The 22,352-nt window shown below is 38.5% G+C and overlaps 1 protein-coding gene and 1 long non-coding RNA gene across 10 annotated transcripts in view; one reads left to right on the top strand and one right to left on the bottom strand.

Moving 5' to 3' along the window:
• CACNB2 (calcium voltage-gated channel auxiliary subunit beta 2) overlaps positions 1-22,352 on the bottom strand; it is a 327,268-nt gene that overhangs the window by 58,271 nt on the left and 246,645 nt on the right. The gene's annotated exons all lie outside the window — the stretch shown is intronic.
• On the top strand, positions 12,460-14,302 carry LOC141568442 (uncharacterized). The gene is made up of 3 exons (XR_012491566.1): positions 12,460-12,820; positions 12,989-13,254; positions 14,066-14,302. It is a non-coding gene; the product is annotated as an uncharacterized LOC141568442 (long non-coding RNA).

The following is a 22,352-nucleotide window of genomic DNA, read 5'->3' as shown; positions in this document are numbered from 1 at the left end:
CAAAGTGGCATAAACTGGGTGACTTATAAACAACCAAAATTTATTTCTCACTCTGCTAGAAGTCTGAGATCAGTGGGGCTCTGGTGAGAACCCCCTTCTGGTGGCACATCACTAGCTTATTGTATCCTCATGTGGTGGAGAACAGCAGGGCTCCACCCCTGTGACCTATTCATCTCTCAAAGGCCCCACCCTCCAATTAACATCATATTGAGAGGGTAGGATTCAATGTATAGATTTGGAGGGGAAGGACAGGGTGGGGGGAACATGAACATTCAGTCCATTGTACACATCTAAAACATTTTATGTTTAATTATTTCCTTAAATAAATTCTTAGATCAAACAGTGTTTATATCTGAAAAGATTTGATATATACGCATATTACCAAATTTCCCTCCAGAAAGATAATGCTAATTCACTTGCCCACTGACAAGGGATACAATTATCCATTTTCTCTTAGCCCTGACTATAGATCCTAAGCTCTAGCAGTCAAGATGATAGGCTGGGGACATAAAAATGCTGAATTCTGTTTTCTGCAGTTGAACCACTCATACTTGGTGGAATCACTTCAGTAATTAAATAATTTCCTAAATAATTTTAATTCAGCAAGTATTTACTGAATACCTGTATGTGCAAGATTCCCTCTTTATGGCAAACACAGAGCTCAACAAGAGAGATATGATTTTTGCTCTGTGAGGCTGATATCCTTCCTAGCAGGAGAGGAACATTGAAATAATAACATTATTCGTTGCACTGGGGATAAGTTTTACAAAGGAGATGCACTATATGTGGTGGTACTTACAGTTAGCACAGAAACAGAGGGACTTGACTTTTTCCAAACAATCAAGGAGAACCAGCCTTTTAGTAACTGGATCTCTAACCAAAAGAAAAAAAATTCCCACACCTCTAATATTTAAAACAAATTTAAAAAAGAATTGTGATCCCCAAGTAATTTGAGTACTTTTTTGTTAATCAAGCATATATAAATGTATCCAAGTTAGTATTGGCCCCTTCAAGAAGGTATTCTTGGGGGAAAATTCTTGCTTCTACTGCTTGAAACTTATTTACAATTCATTTTTTGAAAGTGTCAACAAAATCAAAAGTATAACATTTTGAATGCCCTTAATATTGATAGCTTATTTTCCTTTGAGGACAAGTTAGTTTTGCTCAAATATTCCAGAGTCATTCAAAGACAAGTTTAATGGATAATGATCAAATTGGGAGATACACTTTGAAAATTAAAAACATTGTTTGACTCCAAAAGTAATGAGCTCTCTTCCTTGTACACTTTATGCGTTGCCTCAGAGAACAGTCCTAACAATGTGTCATCATCTTTTGAGAGAAAGTCAGGCCCCACCATCGGTCCTTGAAGTTGTGTTTTGTTTTGTTTTGTTTTGTTTTGTTTTTTAATTTTTTATGGTTCCAATAAGCTGTCTTCTCAGAATTTTTGTTAAGAACTCCAGGATGCCTGCAGAAATTTCTCACCACAGGTCTATCAAGAGATGAGATCATAGACTCTCTGGTTATTTGTGGTAGAAAAAAAATCAGGGGAAAGGATTCAGGGGGGAAAATATATATATATATATATATATATATATATATATATATATATATATATATATATATATATAAAATACATATATACATATATAATATATATAATCTTTATGTATTGTATATATATAATCTTTCTATTTTCAAAAAGAAATGCTAACTATTAACCATAATTTTAAAGTACCCAAGTAGTCATAGATTTACAGCATTTCCCTCTCCCCCTCCAATGTGCATGGAAGAATTTGAGAAAAGAAGTAACAAAGAAATGATCTAGAATTTACTTCTTTCCTTTTGTGTATCTTGATCATTTTAGTTAAATTCAGGTATGCTAGGTTTCCTATACTTGTTTAGGCTGATAAGTAGTTTCTAGTGAACCCAGGGAGGGAAAAGCCTTGAAAAGAGTTTGGTTCTAAATGGCTCATATTTCCCCAGCCCCCCAGCTTTATTGAGATATAATTGACAAATAAAATCGTTAAGACATTTAAAGTGTACAACATGATGATTTGAAAGGATCCCTCCCCATTGAATTAATGAACACATCCATCACCTCCCATATTTACCTTTTTTTAGAACATTTAAATTCTGCTCTTAGCAAATTTCAATCATACAAAACAGTGTTATCAGCTATAGCCTCTACATTATACATTAGGTCCTCAGACCTTATTCATCTTATAACTGAAAATTTGTACCCTTAAACCAGCCTCTCTCTATCCCCTCCCTGCTAAATGGCTCTTCTTAATGGGTGGGCCCCTATGAATCCCAAAACAGCTATTGATAGCCCTCTCGTCCAACACAGGGCTTCCTTTTCTCACAGGCATAGGCTCAGCGGGTCCAGTTCTGCCCAAGATGGCAGCCTCCATGTGACTGTAAGGTCTTTTGTTACTAATAGCAGCCTGTTTGCAGTTGTCTGCAGTTCACTGTAAACACGTAACAAACTTATGCTGTGTTTAAAAGGTGTTTTCTTTTAGTGTTCTCTCAAAACAAGCAAACAAACAACAAAAATCCTGATGCCAGTTCCTCAGAAACCAGAGAACGTCTCACCTTTTACCGTGTGGCCCTCAGCTCTCTGCCTCTGCCCTCGGTTCTCCTTATTCCATGGTCTGCCTCAAGCTTAACAACAGCCAGATTAACATTCATACCCTGCTCTTGGTGGAAAGAGAATCTTCCCAACTGGGTCATACGTGGATGAAAATACGGATACCATGCTCACTGGGCTCCCAGCTAACATCCTCTCCCTTGCTGTAACAGACTAAGGAAGTTTACTAATTACATATTTCTCACTCAATACCACATGGTTACACCAACATGCCACAAATTTTTCATGGCATACATTTTCAATATCTTTAACACGTTCTAGAGAACATCACAGTTGGAAACCATCCTTAAAGGAAAATTAAAATCGCAAAATTCACAAGAATTCTGAACTGTGGAAAGATAGAAGTCAGGGTCTGCCCAGGGAAAGCAGAATGGGATGCAGCCATTGTGTGACTGAGAAGGCCTGGGTAACCCGACCTTGGCCATGAACTGGCTGTGTGACCCAGTGCATGTAATCCTTTCTAAGCCCTGTTCCCACGTCTTAAAGAGGGTTTTGTGGATCTGAAGAGAGCGGAACATGCATAGTTCTCAGCATGGTGCCTGGTACAGGAACACAAAAAATGGTAACCGTCAAAATATGAAGTATCAGAGGATCCTTTCTAAAAAATCTTGAGGTTCACCTGTAAACTACTAGTGGATAAATAAGATTTGCTTAGGTGCCTCTTACTCCAAAGATCAACAATTACAGTCTTGTAGAATGGGGTCTAGGACTGAGCAGGCACCCCCACATTGGGTGAATGAAGCCAACGTTGAGTTTGAGGTTTCAAAAGGCAAGTTGGATGCTTCCCTGTGCTTCCCAGCTCCAAGCTCATCTCACAAGTCAGGGCTGTGAGCTGTGACTGAGTAGGAGTGCATGAATGAGGAAAACAGTTGGTGAGCTGGCATCCTGACCTTCATGCAGCCTAACGATTCATACTGAGTTACTCATAGCACCTTGGTTCATGAGCTTGACTAAGCACCTGACTTGCTGCCAGACAGTGACTCCAGAACCAGAGTCCATGGTCCCTGAAAGTCACTCTGCCTGTCTGTCCCTCACCTCCTTGCATGTGAGATAACAGGTCTGCAGGTTCCCTTCAGCGCTGCCAAGTGACAATCCTACGAGCTGTGGTAATGTTCAGATTTGCAATGGTCCCCTACCCCACCATGAGTGCTCCTTCCTACCAGACATCTTATTCGATCTCTGTCAAAGAGCCCTTTTTCTATGTGAGACATTTCAGGGAGATATCTTGAAACCTATGTTTCATCATCTTGACAATTAGAGCCCTCAGTGAGCAAATCCAACCTTCTCATGTTAAAAGTGAAAAGATGAAGCCCAACCTTTCTGGGTCTCGCTCAAGGTCCCAGATAGTAATGTTGCAGGGAGCTGCACCTGTGGCTCCATGACGCTTGTCCAATTACACCCCGGCCCTGGTTCAGATACATGGAAGACACCGTTGATAACCTCAGGAAATTATTTTTTAACTTTGCATGGTAGCTTTCGATTTCTACTTTACAGCCAGAGGAAAAAAGATAAGCATGTTAAAGAAGCAAAAACAACTGAAAAATCAATATCCTTCCCCACTTTGGCTATTTAAAGCGAGTTATATTAAATCTCTGGGTGAAGGTGGAACTGATAGGAGAAGGCACACATTTCTGGCATCACTTCTTAACATACCCGTGCACCAGATGAATACTGACTGATGGCTTCACACACTAATAAGTCCACAGTCTGTTCCTAGGAAAATGCTTTGCAGGCGTCATTAAGGCTATTTTAGGGTTTACTGCCTTGAATTCAATGTAAACCAGCACCGGTGATTCTGAATTGAAATGGGATTTCATTGAGGAAAGAAGGAAAAAGCATAACATATTATTTTCAGGGAGTGGGTAAAGGCTATATTAAAAAAAAAAAAAAGACTGGTGGGAAGTCTATAGACTTTTATAATATGTTATTTTTATAAGTTCTTGGAATAACAACTCCAATATTACCTTTATATTTATTAACATATTAACGGCAGTCGAAATACTGCTTTCCAAAGCATGCATTTATTGCCATTGCAGATGCACCATGCCATAGAATACCAAATCGAATCACCTGTGATACACTTACAAAATAAGGGTTCTGGGCCCCACCTGAAAAATATTGTACTGACTTGCCAGAGGGTGGCGCCAAAGCATGGACATTTTTCCTGATGACTTTTAAAAGGGCCATGGTTAACTCTCCTTAAGTCTTAGACTAAGCATCACTGATACACAGAACAGCAATGCTGGACCACCTTAACATCTCCCTATGCTCAGGACTCAGAATTTACATTTGAAGAGAGACTATTCTACAGCAGTGATGCTCAAACTTTGTTCCACACCTAATTCAGCTGTGGGGGTGGAGCTTGTTAAAAATGCAAATGACAAGTCTCATCCCAAACCTTAAAAACTGTATTGTTAGCAAAGCTATACAGAATATTCAGAAGCATATAGCACTTGAGGAATAAACTTTCTGGAAGTTTTCCTAAAAGGCCACTTGTTTTCTAAAAATTGAACTGAAAATAGTAAACCAAGAAAGGTTATTAAGGGAGATGTAGCCGTGTCAGAAGCAATTTTAAACCAGACCAAATTTAAACCAAGGTCACTAAAGCTCCTTTATCAACTCTCCACACATCACTCTTTGTGTTGACATTAGGTTAAGGAGGTGGCTTATATCATGGACCCCAGATAGGCAGGTAGAGTGGAAGGATGGTTTGAGTGTCAAAGAAATTGAGACTCCTTATTCAAAAATGATTCATCTGGTCAATCACGGGCTTTAAGAAGATAGAAAAGGAAGTGAAGCTGGGAAGGTATGTTCCTCTAAAAGAAAACGGAGGAGACTAAACCTCTGAGATGCATCTGAGATCAAAGAACAGAGGTAGGAGAAATCATTGTTGCGAAGGAGCCGTACAGAGAGATGACCGTAGTTAAAGAGGGATATACTGGAGTTTCACATTTCTGGGGTGGGACATATTGGTTACTTTATGTGGAGGGACTCTACAAGCAGTAAAGCAGAAACCAAATGTGTGGTGGTGTTATGATGTTGGATGGCTGGTGCATGATGTTTGTAGAGGGACTCACAATTCAGAAGATATCTTTACAGATATTTCTTCATTTACTACATATATCTCTCTACCTAGACATTTCTTCTTTACCTCAATTGTAAATTGAAAATTGCAAGATCCCTTCTGAGTCAGAGTGTCAAGTGCTTTCAGTGGGTAAATTAAGTATTATTACTCCCACTTTGCATAGGAAGAAAATCAGATGGAGGCCCCAAACCACATGGCTGTATGTCATAGAGACTGGACACTAACCCATAATTCCAACTCCACTGCACTGTAATTTCCACTCCAATTTTAGCCTTTCACTAACTAGTCTTCCAGAGGAAGTGGAAAATCCAAAGGTTGAACTATAAGCAGTTTAATAGAGACCAGTGGTAACAGGATAATGGAATGGTTTCCCACCTTGGAGAAAATAATACCAACAAGAATGAATTGTTAAGATGCTAAAACGAATATTTTCATAACGTTTTGTGAGAGAAAAGATGATTATTTTTTTATTGTGTACAACTAATTCCTTAATTTTAAGGTCTTCCAGGAATACTCACTTGACAAACTTTCCAGTCCTTACTTTTAACACCTTACATGTGGCCAAGCTACATGTGTGGGACCTGAAGTGGTGTCCACCATCCCATTTAAGCTCCTCTTTGGAACCAGAAGAATTCACATGCTTGGCTCAAACTTTCATACCCTTCCCACCTTGCATGCCTGTTTCCTGGAACACACTGAGTTCCTTTCAGGGAAGTGGTGTGTCCTTTATCTTTTGATTCTGCCACCGCCCTCTACACCCAGCACTCAACAAAGATTTCAGCAAACACTGCAATGCCTACCATGTGCCAGACACTAAAGACACCACGCTAAGAGCTTGTGAAATTCAGTTTAATAAAGTGAACAGTCACGGTGTAACAGAATTGAGTGAACTGTGTGAATTTGGTGTGAGCCAACTGAAACAGGACCAGAGAAGACAAAAGGCCAGAGATAAAAACTCTGAACCACATGATTGTATACAGCCTTTGCCATATTTGAGAAGTTTGTAGTTAATGGATGAAAATACATACATATATACACATACGGATATAATATACACATACGGGCAGGAATCTAAACATTTTTAAACACATGAAAAAAGTATGGAACATTTATTTTTAAAAACCCAACCAGTCCTAAGAGACATAGTCACTTCACTACTTAGCTTCCTACATACAGCTGTTCCCCCTTATCTGTCGGGGATATGTTTCAAGACCCCCTCCAGTGGATGCCTGAAACAGTGCATAGTACTGGACCATATATATATATATATATATATATATATATATATATATATATATATATATATATATATATAATGTTTTTTCCTATACATACATACACATTATGGCTTCTCTCTGGCATATCCAAATTGCCAGCATCTCTACTCTTGCACTTTGGGACCATTAGTAAGGCAAACAAGGGTGACTGGAACGTAAGCACTGTGATTCTGAGACAGTCACTCTGATAACTGACAGGGCTACCAAGTGACTAAGGGGTGGGCAGCATACACAGCGTGGAGACAATGGGCAAAAGAATGGGTCACATTCCAAGGAGGACAGGTGAGACATGCAAGATGTCATCCCACTACTCAGGATGGCGCACAATTTAAAACTTGTTTATTTCTGAAATTTTCCCTTTAATATTTTTGGACCACAGTTGACTATAGACAAGTGAAACCACGTAGAGTAAAACCAGGGATAAGTGGGAACTACTGCATTTCATTGGCATTTAATGCCCCAAAGATTCAATGAAAATCTTAAGCTATATGTTGTATTTACAGTAAGGCCATTCATATAATTCTGAAGTTTTTCTCCTGCCTATACTTAAAAAACAAACAAACCTGGATTATTTTGCCTAGTGCAAGCACCTGACTTCCTTAAATAAAGAAAATGTATTCCATAAATATATTTTGAGGCAGCAAATCCTAAGTTGAATGCTTTATTTAAAATGTTCATGTATTAACTCACACAGATTCTTGATTAAAAAAATGAATTTATAGCATGACAAGGCAAAAAAGAAAAAAAAAATAGTGAGCATATCCTATGTTAAAGTTCTTGGGCTACAAAAATGAATAGAACCAGGTCCCTTAACTTCAAGATAGCTGTGACTTCTCAGGTGGAAAAAAATGTTCATAAATAAGCATGGATGTGATTAAATAGGTTTTAATAAAATGTGGGGAGACTTTTGAGAACTGTACCAACCATTAAATTTATTCTCACTAGTGACCATATTCCTTCCATGGATGTCGTAAGCATTTTATAAGCGACTGCTGGCTCAGACCATGCAAATTCTTTTGAACTTGGTTTATGAACACTAACTCTTCATCTCAAGAAAATCATTAAATATCTCTGAGCCTTGTTGGCTCTACGGTAAAATAAAGGGATTAGAGTCAAACTATTTGCAATCTCTTCTAAATAAGCAATTCTATGGACTCCCTCGACACCCCCCCCCCCTCCATTTAGGGTGTCAGACTTCTAGATTTGGGTGTTTTGGAAGTTTACCAGAAATAAGCAAAACAGCGCTAGATCAGCTAAAATAGATTTTTATAAAACTCTTCAAGTCCATGAGGTTGATTTTCATTCAAAATACAGTTGCTAACAAGTTGGGTTATCTGTTGTCCTAGCCAATAGCATATGAAAAGCAATATGTAGGATGGCACAAGAAAGGCAGGGATATTAACAACAGAACAGTCACGTCAGACGGAATGATTGACAGACTGACATGAAGGAAGAAATGAGAAAAACCATGACATCCAGTGGTGACATCTGTAGTGTTGACCCTGAACTCCCAAGGGCAATATCAAACTATGCTGGGTGCTTTTTGTTTAAGAAGGCAGGAGAGTATTTTATTTTACATACACTTCCATCAAAACTCAAACTATTTGTATCTATGAGTTTGTTTTTGTTTGTTTTGTTAGTTTGTTACTTTTTGTTTTATATTCTACATATGAGTGAATCATACTTCCTTTGTCCTTTCCAATTTGACTTATTTCCCTTAGCATAATAGTCCATCCCTGTTGTCGCAAACGGCAACATTTCATCTTTTTTGTTACTAAGTAGTATTCCATTGTGTGCGTGTATGCAGAGGGTGCCAAAAAACGCATACACATTTTAAGAAAGGAAAACATTGTATTAAAATTATGCTAATGGTAACCACTTTGAGCACCTCTTGTAATTGCAGAAGTCAAACGTGACTTGTATTCATCTTTTGTTACCAGTATATATTATTACAATTTTAATACTGTTTTTCCCTTTCTTAAAATGTGTATACATCTTTTTGGTGTCCTCTGTATATACACCCCACATCTTCTTTATCCAATCATCTGTCAATGGAAAATTAGATTGTTTGCATGTCTTGACTATTGCAAATGATGCTGCAATGAACACATATATTCATAAATAAGTGTTTTCATATTTTTCAGGTAAATACCCAGCAGAGGAATTGCTGGATCATAGGGTAGTTCTATTTTTAATTTTTTTAGAAATCTCCATGCTCTTTTCCATCATGGCTGCAATAATTTACATTCCCATCAACAGTGTTGGAGGGATCCCTTTTCTCCACATCCTCTCCATCACTTGTTATTTCTTGTCTTTTTTGATAATGGCATGTAATTTATTTTATTTTATTTTTTATATTTCCTTGCTCACAGCAGCCAGTGTGAGTTTATCTACAAAACCATCATGGAATGCCTCATTCCCAAAGACCTCAGTTAAATGAGGTATTCTTATTTATCAACGATTCCCAACCTTGATGGTACATCACCTGTGGCGCTTTTAAAAAGTTCAGACGCACAGGAATCATGCTTAGAGAGTCAGACTTACTAATTTTGGGGTGGAGCTCATATGATCTATATATTTAATAGCTTTAAGGAACTCTGAGACACACAGAAGTATGAAAACCCCGGTTGTATGGGCTACTTAATTTTCTTTATTTTTGATTACCATGTACCTGGGAAAGGTCTTTTATTGATTTTAAAATGCAACGTTGCAACCTGCCTTCAGGGACCAACTTCTATCTCATGAATTCATTTAGTTCTTTATTTATTTATGCAAGAAACACTTTGTGTGTGGGGGGGAGGGGGGAAGAGGCACTAACAATATTCTAGGTATAATATTAGGCAGGAAGGACTCAAAGATGTACAAGCCAAAGCCTTCAGTCTCCAAAAAAATCAGAATCTTGTAAGGGGACAGACATGTAAACAATTACAAAGCATCAAAGGTACTTTAGTATAATTAAGAACAAAGAACAGAAAAATGTCAGTGTCGCAAAGAATGATCCTCTGTCTGGGGAGGGGTTCAGGAGAGGAGCAGGTTGACAGAAAACAGGGTGAAGCCATTTGACTCGGGTTGGGAAGTCAAATAAATTGGGCTCCCAGTTGCGGGCTGCTGCGGTTAGATGGACAGCAGTCACTCTTACTGCAGCCCACTAGCTCCCACCCCTGTGAAATCCTGTAGCACTTAATGTGTATCCTACCCAGTTGGTACCTGACCTCTACCACTGTGTCTTTTATGTAGATCTTGTCTTACTAGACTGTAAATTCAGTCAGCTGTAAGCTTGTCGAGGTAGGAACTACTTTACTCAGAATTGATTTCCCAGTGTCAGGCATATACTGGCCATTCATTAAATAGTTCTTGACCTCGAAGCTAGGTTTAACATTCCCTGAGAACACAAGTGGTCTGCAAGTGTGAAGCATCTAACACTGAAGTTTGAACACTAGTACTGACCACAATTAGTAAATGTTTGGTGTCTGTGACTAAAGAAGATTGCACAATGTGAATTTATCATTTCAACTGAATGAAATCAGAATGATTTCAGACTCTTCAAAACGTAAGAATGCCTTTCTATTTCATCCTATCCCATTTAAAACATCATCCCAACAACCTCTGGACAGTATTTAAATTTCACATTTTGTTTAGACTTGTTTTAATGTGGGGTCTGGTTAATTAACACAAATTTTTAATAGTTATTGGTCTAGATAATTGTGCAATGCTAGTGAGCCAGAGTTTTTAGATGAAGAGTGTCAAGTCCTGTTAAAGCAAGAGTCTTTTATTCTTTCAGCAATTGGTAACATCCATAATGGATGATCAAATTCAGTGGCTACAAAAATATCTGATTGTTTTCTTCTACTAAACATCAGGATAGAACCTTCCAGGGAGGACTTTCATACAACTCAAAAATTAATAGCCATAGTCAGAAAACCTGGCTCACTAAAAGTACAAGTAAAATAGACAACAACAGACTCCAGTTGTAGTAGTGCTTAGATGTTGTAATTTTACTTGGATGGCTGAAAAGTTTTGTTTGCTGCTTTGGGATTTTTGGCTTTGTATACCATAACTCGAATGTCTGATAAGTCATCCCCAGGGCGGGGAGGTGTGACTGTATTTGTTTGTCAAGTGTTGTCACTCTCCTGCTAGGTCAAGATAATTGAAGTTATTAAGTGCCAAAATGTTCAACAATAAAACCTTTATAAAGAAAGTGGACGTGTGTGCTTATCTTGGTGAACAACAAGACTGAAAAGGAACATGGGACACTGTGCTTCATTTTGTATGAATCCTGGGAAGGGAATAACCAGGGGTAGATATTGGTGGTGTACAGCTGTGGAAAGAGGAAGAATGCAGACTTGAGTCTGGAAGAAGAAATGGAGGGGAAATCAAAGAAGGCAACTAGAGGCTGAGAGGCAGAATTGACACTTATTTTCTCATTTATACATTTTTCCCAGTGACTTCATCCCCTTTCAAGGCTTCAGGAAGAAGTTATATTAGATAATTACATGTCTATATTCAGCCCTACGGCTTGGTTCTTTCTACTTGTTCAAATCCAACTGCCTCCATCAGATTACGCACAGCTCAACATGTCCAAAGATGAAGTCATCTAGTCAAAACTTTCATATTTTCTCATTTTCTTTAATAGCACTTGGACATGGACTCTTTCCTCTTAGCTCTTTGCCATGTTCCCCTGGTTCACTATAGTCTGTTTGTGCTACCCCTCTTCCCCTTTCATACTTCTCCTGCTTAAATACAGATGAAATCAAAAGGAACAGGAATAGAAGCAGAGCCCAGATGAGAGATGCCAATGGCTAGGACTAGTGTTGCAGTGGTAAAGCTGAGTACATTTTGGAGATAAAAACAATAGGAGTAATTGGTGGCTGAGGCCGTTATTGAGATGAGGAAGCTTGAGAGAGGAATGTGTTGGGTGGTAGAGGTGGGTAATCGAGTGCTCTGAGTGGGACAAGTTTGAGGTCTGTGTAAAGATGTAAGTGGAGATGATTGATAGGCAGCTGTAAATATAATCTGGAACTTACAGTGGAGACTGGAGAAAAAAAAATTGATGAGAAGCAAGTTCTGAGTGCTAAAGAATCCTAACTTTGAGAGGTTGACTAGAAAGAGAGGAGCTTGCCTCCCTACACCAAAAAGAAAAAGAAAGGAAAGAAAGCTGGCAAGGAATGGCCAAAGAACATGGTGTCACAGAGGCCAAGAGCAGACAATATTTCAAGTTGGAGATCAACTATTTTGAATGCTGCTGACAGCTTGAGTAAGATAAGACAAAGCTGAGGACTTATTTGACGGCACAGAGATTGTTGACCTTGCTCATAGCAATTTGTCCTAGTCATTGGAGTTGTAGGGGTAGAGTCTGGATTGGAGATGGGTGAAGGGTGAAGGGTGACGACAGGAGAGGTTAAGTGCAGATCACTCATTTGAGAAAGTCTGGTTAGGAAGGGGAGTGGAGATATGAAGCTATAGCTGGAGGATCTGGGATGTCCCTCCATAGTATGTCATGCTGATGGAATGATCCAGAAGTGACGGCAAGACTGGATGCTGCAGGAAAGAGAAGATGACTGAAGGCAGGAAGTCCTTGGAAGGCGGGAAACAGAACAAGAGGACTCTGACAGCAAGAGAGATGCCTCTTCTGTTCTAACAGGAGGGAAGGAGGAAACATGGGGCATGGAGGGAGACACTGGTGACGGCAAAGTGAGAGCGTTACCAACTTTGTTTTCTCAGTGAATTATGAAGTGAGGTCAATAAACTACACAAGTGAAAAATACTTTAAAAACTACAAGTGAAAGAATAAGAAGTTTGAAGAGAGAGAAGGTAAGAAAATCACCTTGGATTGTATGAAAGCGAGCGCTACCTATGCTTGCTTAATAAATAGAGCTTTTTTGCTGTCCTTTGGGTGGTGTGAGAATTCTCTCTGTTTTTATGCATTGTCATAAATTTTCACTGTGACTCTTCTGACCTGGGTCCTTGGACATTTTTCAGGGCTCTAGAGAAAGACTGCAATCGGGGCTGCTGGGAATCTCGTGCTACCAGCTTCTGCATGGGGAAAATGACCAAGATGGAGTACCAGTTCCCCAGAACTGAATGAGTTCTTGACTGTGAGGCTAGAGAGGGATCTCTTTCTGGAATAAGTGAACATCCATGATGGAAAAAAATGAAATCTCCGCCATCTGTCCAGAGCTCCAGAAAGATTTCAGTACTCTGAGACAGCTATGTCTTACCAGATTTTGGATGATCTCCCTCCTGAGGTGACATAGGCCAGATTGGGGAATGGGGGGGTGGGGGCAGGCACTGGTATATCCCAACCATAATGTCTGAAGAATTCCAGGCTGGGGTTGATGATGGCCAAGTTCAATGGATTAAAACAAAGAGATTTTTATCAAAATGCCTAAGGACATAGAGTCTGAAAATAAATTTATCTACCACCATATTTTGCCATGTATTATGCACTCCTGTATATAATGCACACCCACGGTTTTGGCCCAAACTTTCAAGGGAAAAAAATCTTTCGTTTCAATTTTTTTAATTCAAAGTTTTATTTGTTTATATGTAGGTACTTGTTTTGTTTTTTGTGTGTTTTTTTTTTGTATTATAAAGGAATTTTAGCATTTAAATAGCATTTATTTATTTATTTATTTTTACACTTTTAACTCATAAGCATAAATAAAAGAATTAAAAACATTTACATAGGTACAGAACTAGTTTTACCCATGTATCATGTGTATACTTACTTGTCCCTCACAAATTTGGGCAAAGACAGGGCACATTATACACGTCAAAATATGGTAACTAGAATCAAAGGGAAAATCATGGACATAGGATTAGAAGGGAACAAGAGAGGGGGGTTTGCTATCAAATGAGAATGTTAAATCTAGAAAGGGGTCAATCCAGAGAGGAATACGTCTATAGTGACAGAGTCATTCTGGACAAATGTCAGAAGATGTGCCTGGACAGTGCTCAGCACCCTGAAGAGAGAGGTCTATAGAAAGGAGGGTACATGGAGAAGGGACACTGGTGCGGAGAAGCAGAATGCCAAGGGGGATTCCTTTTCTTTTTCAGGAGAGGGCTTTGAACACATTGTTTCAGCTGCCACAAAGAAAATCTCCCTGGAACCATTACTGAAACCAGCCTGCACATTTGTATACACCAGAACTCCTACAGGAAAAAAGATGAGTAATTTGAAATGTACCTACAGATACAAGAAATCAGTCCTACTTAAACATCAGAGCTGTGAGTGCATAAATCCTGTAACGTGATGAATTTGGGGAAGACTTCCCTCAGAACGAATCTCTTCCCAACCTCTAAGAGCTCACCACTGAGAGAAAGACTATCAAAGTGGCAGGGGACGTCCATCACACGGGGCTAGAAGACCACATCAGGTTCTTCCCAACCTACTTTATACTAAGCTATCAAGAACCACAAATAGGGAGGTAAAATGGGAATTAAAATATCACTCCTAATTTTTCACGTGCCCTTCTTTTATACTTTATTATAGATTTCCATTATTTCATTATTTCATTTGTCATTAGAGAAGACATACATATGTATATGTGTATGTGCATGTGTGTGTGTGTATATACATGTATATATATATATATATATATATAAGGATAGATACACACACACACATACACACACATACACATACACACAAATACGATTTTCTTAAAAGAAACCCTGAATATTGCAGTACTCTCCTTTTAGAAAATGATGGGGAGTAAGAACTGCCCAATTTGTTACAGACAGTGTCTAGAATATGATGGGTATTGTAAATTAGCAATAATAACATGGGTAATAATACAAAAGGGGGACTGGCTTATTTGCTTTTTGGTGAATTTCATTCTAGCTTGGGTCATGCCATGGGACACCGCCCAAGTGAGGAACTTTTAGCTCCTGACTGGCAGGACCATTGAATGGGTCTCTGAAGCCTGAAGGACTGGCTATGCCATGGCACGGAGGTGATCTGGGGGTCGGGGTCACCCCTGGACCGCTAACAGAACGGGCACAGCTCAGAATAGTATATGTCCAGTTGAAGAGTCTTGGCCACCTCCTTCCTCCCAAACTGTTCCAGAGGACAGTGACATATCTGCAGTAGAAACAGCAAAGGCCGCAGGGAGGGGAAAATGACAATCGGTCCAATGTTGCTGGTGTCATTGGTGCATGACAGTTTAGGATTCATAGCTACAGGTGTGAATTTGAGGCAGCAATTACATATCTTTTCACAAAGGCCAAAACCACAGTTTTTTAAAAAAAATCACATAAAAATCCATAAAGAGAATCCATCTTTAATACTGAGTTGCCATGAGGAGCAAAACAATTAAAAACACTTAGTAAAAGTTTACCTTCTTAATTTTTTTCATACTAGCATGCACTGACCTTGAATTAGTTGGTCATTAAAATTAGAATGATAATACCGTGTTTCCCTGAAAATCAGACCTAGCCAGAACATCAGCTCTAATGCATCTTTTGGAGCAGAAATTAATATAAGACACTTATTTTAATATAAGACTGGGTATAATATAATACAATATGATATAATATAATACAATACAATACCGGGTCTTATATTAATTTTTGCTCCAAAAGACGCATTAGAGCTGATGATCCGGCTAGGTCTGATTTTCGGGGAAACACGGTAACAGGGTAAAAAAAAAAACCCAAAAACCTAATTTTATTGATATTATTATTTATGTCCTTTGTGGGTTTTTTTTTTTGTCTTATAAGGGACATTCTTAAAATTCTGTTAATTAATTTCACTTTAAGGCATGATGGAAATATATGGAAGAGTTTCCAAATGATGCTGTTACAATTATTCATTTGTGTGTATCCAATATCTAATGAGTCCCACTGTGTGTAATAAACAAAACTGATATAATCCCCCATCTTCACGGAGCTTACACAACCTCACAGAATTAATATAAGTACAAATTCACTACACACGCATCAATAGTGAAACATGAAAGTGAATTAGGATAAAGTATTTGCATGTTTTCTAGACTTACACATATTTGATTTGCCAATTTTTTTCCAACTAGGAGCTCAATATTTTTATCTTGAATTTCTACTGCATAGGAGGATATGAATTCATCTGCAACTGAACACCTTAATAGACTTTATTACTTATTTCCAAACTTATGTTTGCATAGCATAAAATGTTTGTATACATTTAAAGGGAACATTTCATAAAAGCCAATAATGTAACAGAATTGGTAAAGTGGTTCCCCTTTGCTTATTAAAATATTTTAAAAATAATTTACTCACGTAGTGAAATGTATTTGTAGTCCTAGATCAGCAATGAGCTAAAACAATTACCCATGTTGAGAGCAACTATATTTTACTAAAAATAATTTGATTTTTATATTTAGTTGTCCAACGATTTTTTGCCCCTAATTTTCTTTTACTCTAAAAAGAAGTTGCTGAAAAAGATCACTATTATGCCAAGGTACATATTTAAACTTAAAAGCACTATTACTCAGCAGCATTAAAAAATGAGGGGATTACATTGTGGAGGAGGAGCTCAATTTATGACACACAGTGTAAGATAATAGCGTAAGTTTTCTGCATACAATTAATAGAGTTTCCTTTAAAAGTTCTTGAAGGTATATTTGTGCACCCATGTTCATAGCAACATTATCCATGATAATCAAAAGGTGGAAACAACCCGAGTGTCCACTGATGGATGAATGGATAAATGTGGTATATATACATAGAATGGAATATCATTCAGCTTTACAAAGGAAGGGAATTCTGATACATGTTACATTATGGAGGAACCTTAAAGACATTATTCTAAATGATATAAGCCAGTCACAAAAGGACTAATACTGCATGATTCCACTTATATGGGATACCTAGGGTAGTCAAATTCACAGAAACAGAAAATAGAATGGTGGTTGCCAAGGGCTGCAGGAATGGACACTTACTATCTAACTGGCACAGGGTGTTAAGGAGAAGAAGCAGATTATACCTCTGAGTGTGTGTTTGGAAAGAACAACAACAACAAAAGAGGTTGGAGAGTAACATGGGTTAGTCAGTTAATAAAGGAGTGTAGCAGTCTGCAGGCAATACAGATTGGCAGGAAGTTTTTAAAGGGAGAAGCATTATGAGAGATTTACAGAAATCTCTCAAGAAAGTTAAGATTACATTAAAAAGATGAGGAAGAATAACTGGTGACAAGGAGGCTGGTTAAGTGGCAAACAGAATAAAAGTACAGGATGGATATGTTTGTAAAACCAGGGAAATATCTTATCGCTTGTGTAACTGCACAAACTATCCTTGCTATAAATAGGGACATCAGCTTTAAAGGGACTGGCACCCGCTCTGAGCATCCTTCATGGCCCATCAAGCTAGGTCATGCCTCATTTCACTGCACATCAGGAAAGCTCAATTCTACATGGCTAATGAAAAGAAATTCTGCTAAATGTACAGAAATAGGAGACCACCATGTTTGGAGGGTTATGGCCTTAGTATAATACTGAAGCAGACAAAATAACAGCCAGAATGTAAGTGGGGCCTACAGAGTTGAACAATTTAACCAATCTTAGTGCTTTAACCTTCTTAAAATTCCTGAAAGATACTAGTGGTAAGTGTTGAGTGATACATGAATTGCCCTTGGGCTACCTTCCATGATAAAAACTCCTTCACCTAGCATTCCTTATACCAATTCTATAACACCTTTACTTTTCAAGGAATAGCCATTTGGTATTTAACTGTGTTAATAAATGTGTTCCAAACAGAATTCACCTCCAGCAATAGTGATAGCAGGATGTAAGCCCCATTACTCACGCTTTCTCTGAAAATGTTTTCTTATCTCCATGAACCTTAAACACAGCTTTCCTACCCTTAATTTTTCCAGGTAATTTGATCAGCATGCATTTACCATTTCTAAATCATCTCTAAGGTAATAAAATACCTACCTTCTTACAAAGTCATCTTCCCACTATATCACCAAGCACTTTCACAAGCAACCATCCTCCACATGTTCCTTTTTGAACTCCGCAATGATTGCTATACATTTCTGTCATATTTTTCCCTAAAAATACAAGTTCCTCTGATGCTCTTTATGGAAGCCAATGCCCCATCACACACTGTTCGATATTATTATGGGCACTCTGTTATGATTTTGGTGGTGACCTTTTACTTCAATGAGCACATATATCACATTTAAAAAAAGATTCATCTCTTTTTCCCCCAATGGGGAAAAAAAACACATTTTTTGGGGAAAAGAACAAAAACAAAAAACAGTACACAGTGCATTTGACATTTAAAGAGCAAGTTCTACAAAGATGTATTAACTGCATTTTCTTCAAAACTTGGTCCTATGGTCTGTATCAGGGGTGTCCAAACTGCGGCCCACAGGCCAACTGAGGCCTGCAATCCATTTTTAATTGGCCCACAGCATATTCCAAAAATATATTTATTTAGTTTACTTAAATAAACCAGGTGAGGCAATTCGTACTTCACCTCAAGTGAGTGGCCCGGCTGTTTGTGTATTTTACCACATATGGCCCTTGGTAAAAAACGTTGAAAAAAGTTTGGATACTCCTGGTCTATATTAAATGCTTTAACACATGCAATCTCACTGGGGGCAATTTCACCCCCAATGAGGCAAAATGTTGTTTTTAGGGGTAAAAAAAAAACACCTTACTCTTCAGGTATAAACACAGATAAAGAGTATAGTTGTGGTACATAGAACACATAAACAGATATACAGTACAGTTGTGGTATATAATTCAATGGGAAGAGGGAACGGTGATTAAGGAAAAACTATCTAGAAAAGACTCTCCTTAAAGGAGTGATAATGAAAAGAGGTTGAAAAACACTACTTTGACATGAAAATTATAAGAATTTAAATGTTAATACTGTAACTTTCAATATAGTTACTCATTAGGGGTCCTTGAAATCTCCAGACATCATTTTCTCTTATTCCCAAGTATCTGGTAATACTTCTTCTGGAGGCTCCTCGGGATTGAATCCTTCCCCCATCGTACCACCTATCACACTATGGTACAATTGCCCATTGGACTTTAACCCCTCAGTACATCGTTTACTTCAGGGGAACAGACTGTCTTCATTCATTTAACATTTATGGAGTACCTACTGTGAGAAAGGCACTGGGCTCAGCCCTTGGAAGTCAAGTGAAAAACAAGTCAAATAAAAACACTGGCCTCCCAACACTTAGATCCTACTTGTGAAAAAGATACATAAGAAAGAGGTAAACACCTACATGACACAATGTATAAACAGTGGCATTCAAGTTCTGATGAGGAAATAAACTGGGTGACAAGAAAGACAGTGCTCAAAAAGAAATCTCTGAGGAGGTGACAACTAGTTGGGATGTGGAAGATGAGACTGAGTCAGCCATGCCATGGTCAGAAGAGATGCTAAGCCTAACAGAGGGAGCAGGCCCGTGGAGGCAATGAAGGGAGATCACGGTGGCTTCAAGGCAATGAGGTGGGGAGGGTGGTATGGGGGACTGGCAGGAAATGATACTGGAAACTCAGGCCAATGAACGCACTTCATGTCCTGCCTTTTAAACCATGGTAAGGAGTTCTGATTTATCTTACAGCAGGGGAAAGCCACGATAGGTTTTTAAGCAGGATAGAAACAGGATCCAATTTAAGTGTTAAGAAATCACTCTGGCTGTTTCAGAGAGAGAAGATTAGGGAAAGCAACCGTGGAAGAAACAGACAAGTTGGATGGCTATCCTGGTACTCATACTCCAGGTGAGACAAGACGAGCCTGGCAGCAGAGGGGATGGAAAAATGAGGATGGGCACACATAACCTCAGTGAGGAGAGAGGAAGAGCAATGGAGGATGCTTTGGGCTTGAGCAACTGAATGAACGGCGGTGACATTTGTGGGGATGAGATTTTATCTTGGTTTTTACCCCTAAGTGCTTCGCCTGACTCATAGCTAGCTTTCAACACACATTTCTTGAATAGGTGAAGCAGCAGGCCATGTTATCTTTACAATATCTAGAGATTATTTCCCTGTCTTAAAAATGAGGAAACTGAGCCTCCAAAAATAAGTAATATGTATAAAATCACACAACGAGCGAGTCAGGGCCAGAGCCAGAATTTAAACCCAGGGCTGTAACACTCCACACTGCACTCCTAGCTGTGGCTGGCCTTTTTTCCCCAGAAGAGCCAACCAATGCAGTGAGGTATTTATGGTAGAGCTGAGTTTCAGACAAAGGCTCTTGACTGTGTAGGTGAAGATAGTATCAGGAGCAAAGCATAAGTGCTCTGGGCTTCTCTACCAGACTCTGTGCTTCTCCAAAGCAGGGACTTATTTCTGTTTGGACCATCAGTAGAAGTTGACTGAATGAGGGAGTTGGAGGGCTGCTGAGAAAGAGGAAGGGATTAAGAACCACAAATTGGTACCGGGTTTTATATTACTTTTTGCTCCAAAAGACGCATTAGGGCTTATGTTTAGGGGATGTCATCCTGAAAAAGATGCTAGGACTTATTTTCTGGTTAGGTCTTATTTTTGGGGAAACATGGTAGTTACAAAATAGTCACGGGGATATAAAGTACAGCATAGGGAATAATATTGCAATAACTATGTATGGTGTCAGGTGGGTACTAGACTTAGGGTGATCACTTTGTAAGGTATATAAATGTCTAACTACAATGCTGTACACCTGAAACTAATATAATATTGAATGTCAACTAGAATTTTTTTAAAAAGGAAAAAAAAATCCAATAATATAGATATGTATAAAATGGACTGAACAAGTGTAATGAAACTCTCTTCTACCATAAGTGAGAGAGTTAACTAGATGAATTCTTAATTTCTCACTGGATCTCAAGTCATATTTTAACTCAGTATACTACTACAGGCATGGTCTTCCTAATTCTTATTCTACAAGAGAATGGATAAAGGTGTCTCACTCTATTATATTTGGAAGTAGATTCTAAATGTAACTTTTAACTTCCCTTCTGATGCCATGACTCTGACACTGACCTATCACATAAACAGTTGTTCTTCTGGAAAACTCCTATTGTCTTTATACTAGGTATTTTCTGACAAGAAAATTCTGTTAAACTTGTTGTCTTTAAAATGTATCAGTAGAAATTAGGGTTTTATTTGAAATGCAGTAATTAACTATTTGGCAAAAAAATTTAAAATCTCCCTCCCCCCCAAATGTTAATGTAAATTCCTTACCAATCTATTAGGGAAATCATTTATAGCGCTTGTAGGCGTCTATCTCAAAGGCATGAAGTAAGAAATGAAATACTTTGAAATTTGGAAATTTGATTGGTTGAGGTGGTGAAGCTAAGGTTGAATTTTATGACAAGATGAAACCACACAATAAAGATGACTAAGACCAAAAGAAACACAAGGCAGACATTTTACTAGAGCAGTGGTTCTCTAACATTACTATACATTAAAATCCCTTCAGGGATTGGCTAAAGCACAGAGGGCTGGGCCTCACTTCCCTCCACCTCCCTCCCCCCCATTTTAAGTTCAGTAGATCTGGGGTGGGGCCTAAGCATTTACGTTTTTAACATGTTCCCAGGTGATGCTAATGCCACTGGCTTTGGGGCTGCACTTTGAGGATCCCTGTCCCGGAAAAGGTATTAAGTTGAGAATAAACATCTGCTAAATCACGGTTTTGATTTGACCTAAAGAAAGCATTGCCAGGAAAGTACAATTCGGTATTATCGAGTCGTTTAAACAAAAAGCTCATGTGCACATTTTCTAATTTTTCAAAAAAAAATAAAAAATCACACATTTTAAATGTGGTCTATGATAAAGGAGGAAAACAAGGAGGGCTTTTCTTTTGTTTTCTTGAGGTTACTTTCAGTTCACAGCACAGGATCTGACGGACTTTTCCCCAAAGTAAGAATTTCTGTAACACCAAAGTCTGATTCTCATTCAAGATGTGGAGAAAATAAATTTGTCTGGCAGGCTCTGATTGCTCTCTCGGCCCTCTCACCCAAGCTTGATGTCAGGGACAAACGTGACATCATTCATCTGCACTAAGTAATTTATAAATTGGGAAGGCTTCACTCATTAAGGAATAATTATACTCAGCAAAAACAGCCAGCGTGCTGCAGAGCACCCTTTTAGTGAACAGTGAAAAAAAATTAGTCAAGTGGACTTGCACGTGGCTTGCCATGGCTTGCATGTTCCCAATTGCAATTCTTTGTTGTTCCCCAATAAAGCCATTTTATTGGCTGACATTTTGTTAAAGGTCAACAATGTTTCCCTACCAGACAGAACTACGACAGGGGAGAAAACATGACAGCAGGAAATTTGGGGGCAAAGATTCCTTACTTGGGCAAAGCCCCTCCTCTGTGGGAGAAGGGTAATTAAGAAAATGGTCAAACATTTTCTGT

Source organism: Rhinolophus sinicus, linkage group LG02, assembly GCF_036562045.2.
Source record: "Rhinolophus sinicus isolate RSC01 linkage group LG02, ASM3656204v1, whole genome shotgun sequence".
NCBI classification, from domain to species: Eukaryota; Metazoa; Chordata; class Mammalia; order Chiroptera; family Rhinolophidae; genus Rhinolophus; species Rhinolophus sinicus.
This window is presented reverse-complemented; position numbering and strand designations above follow the sequence as displayed.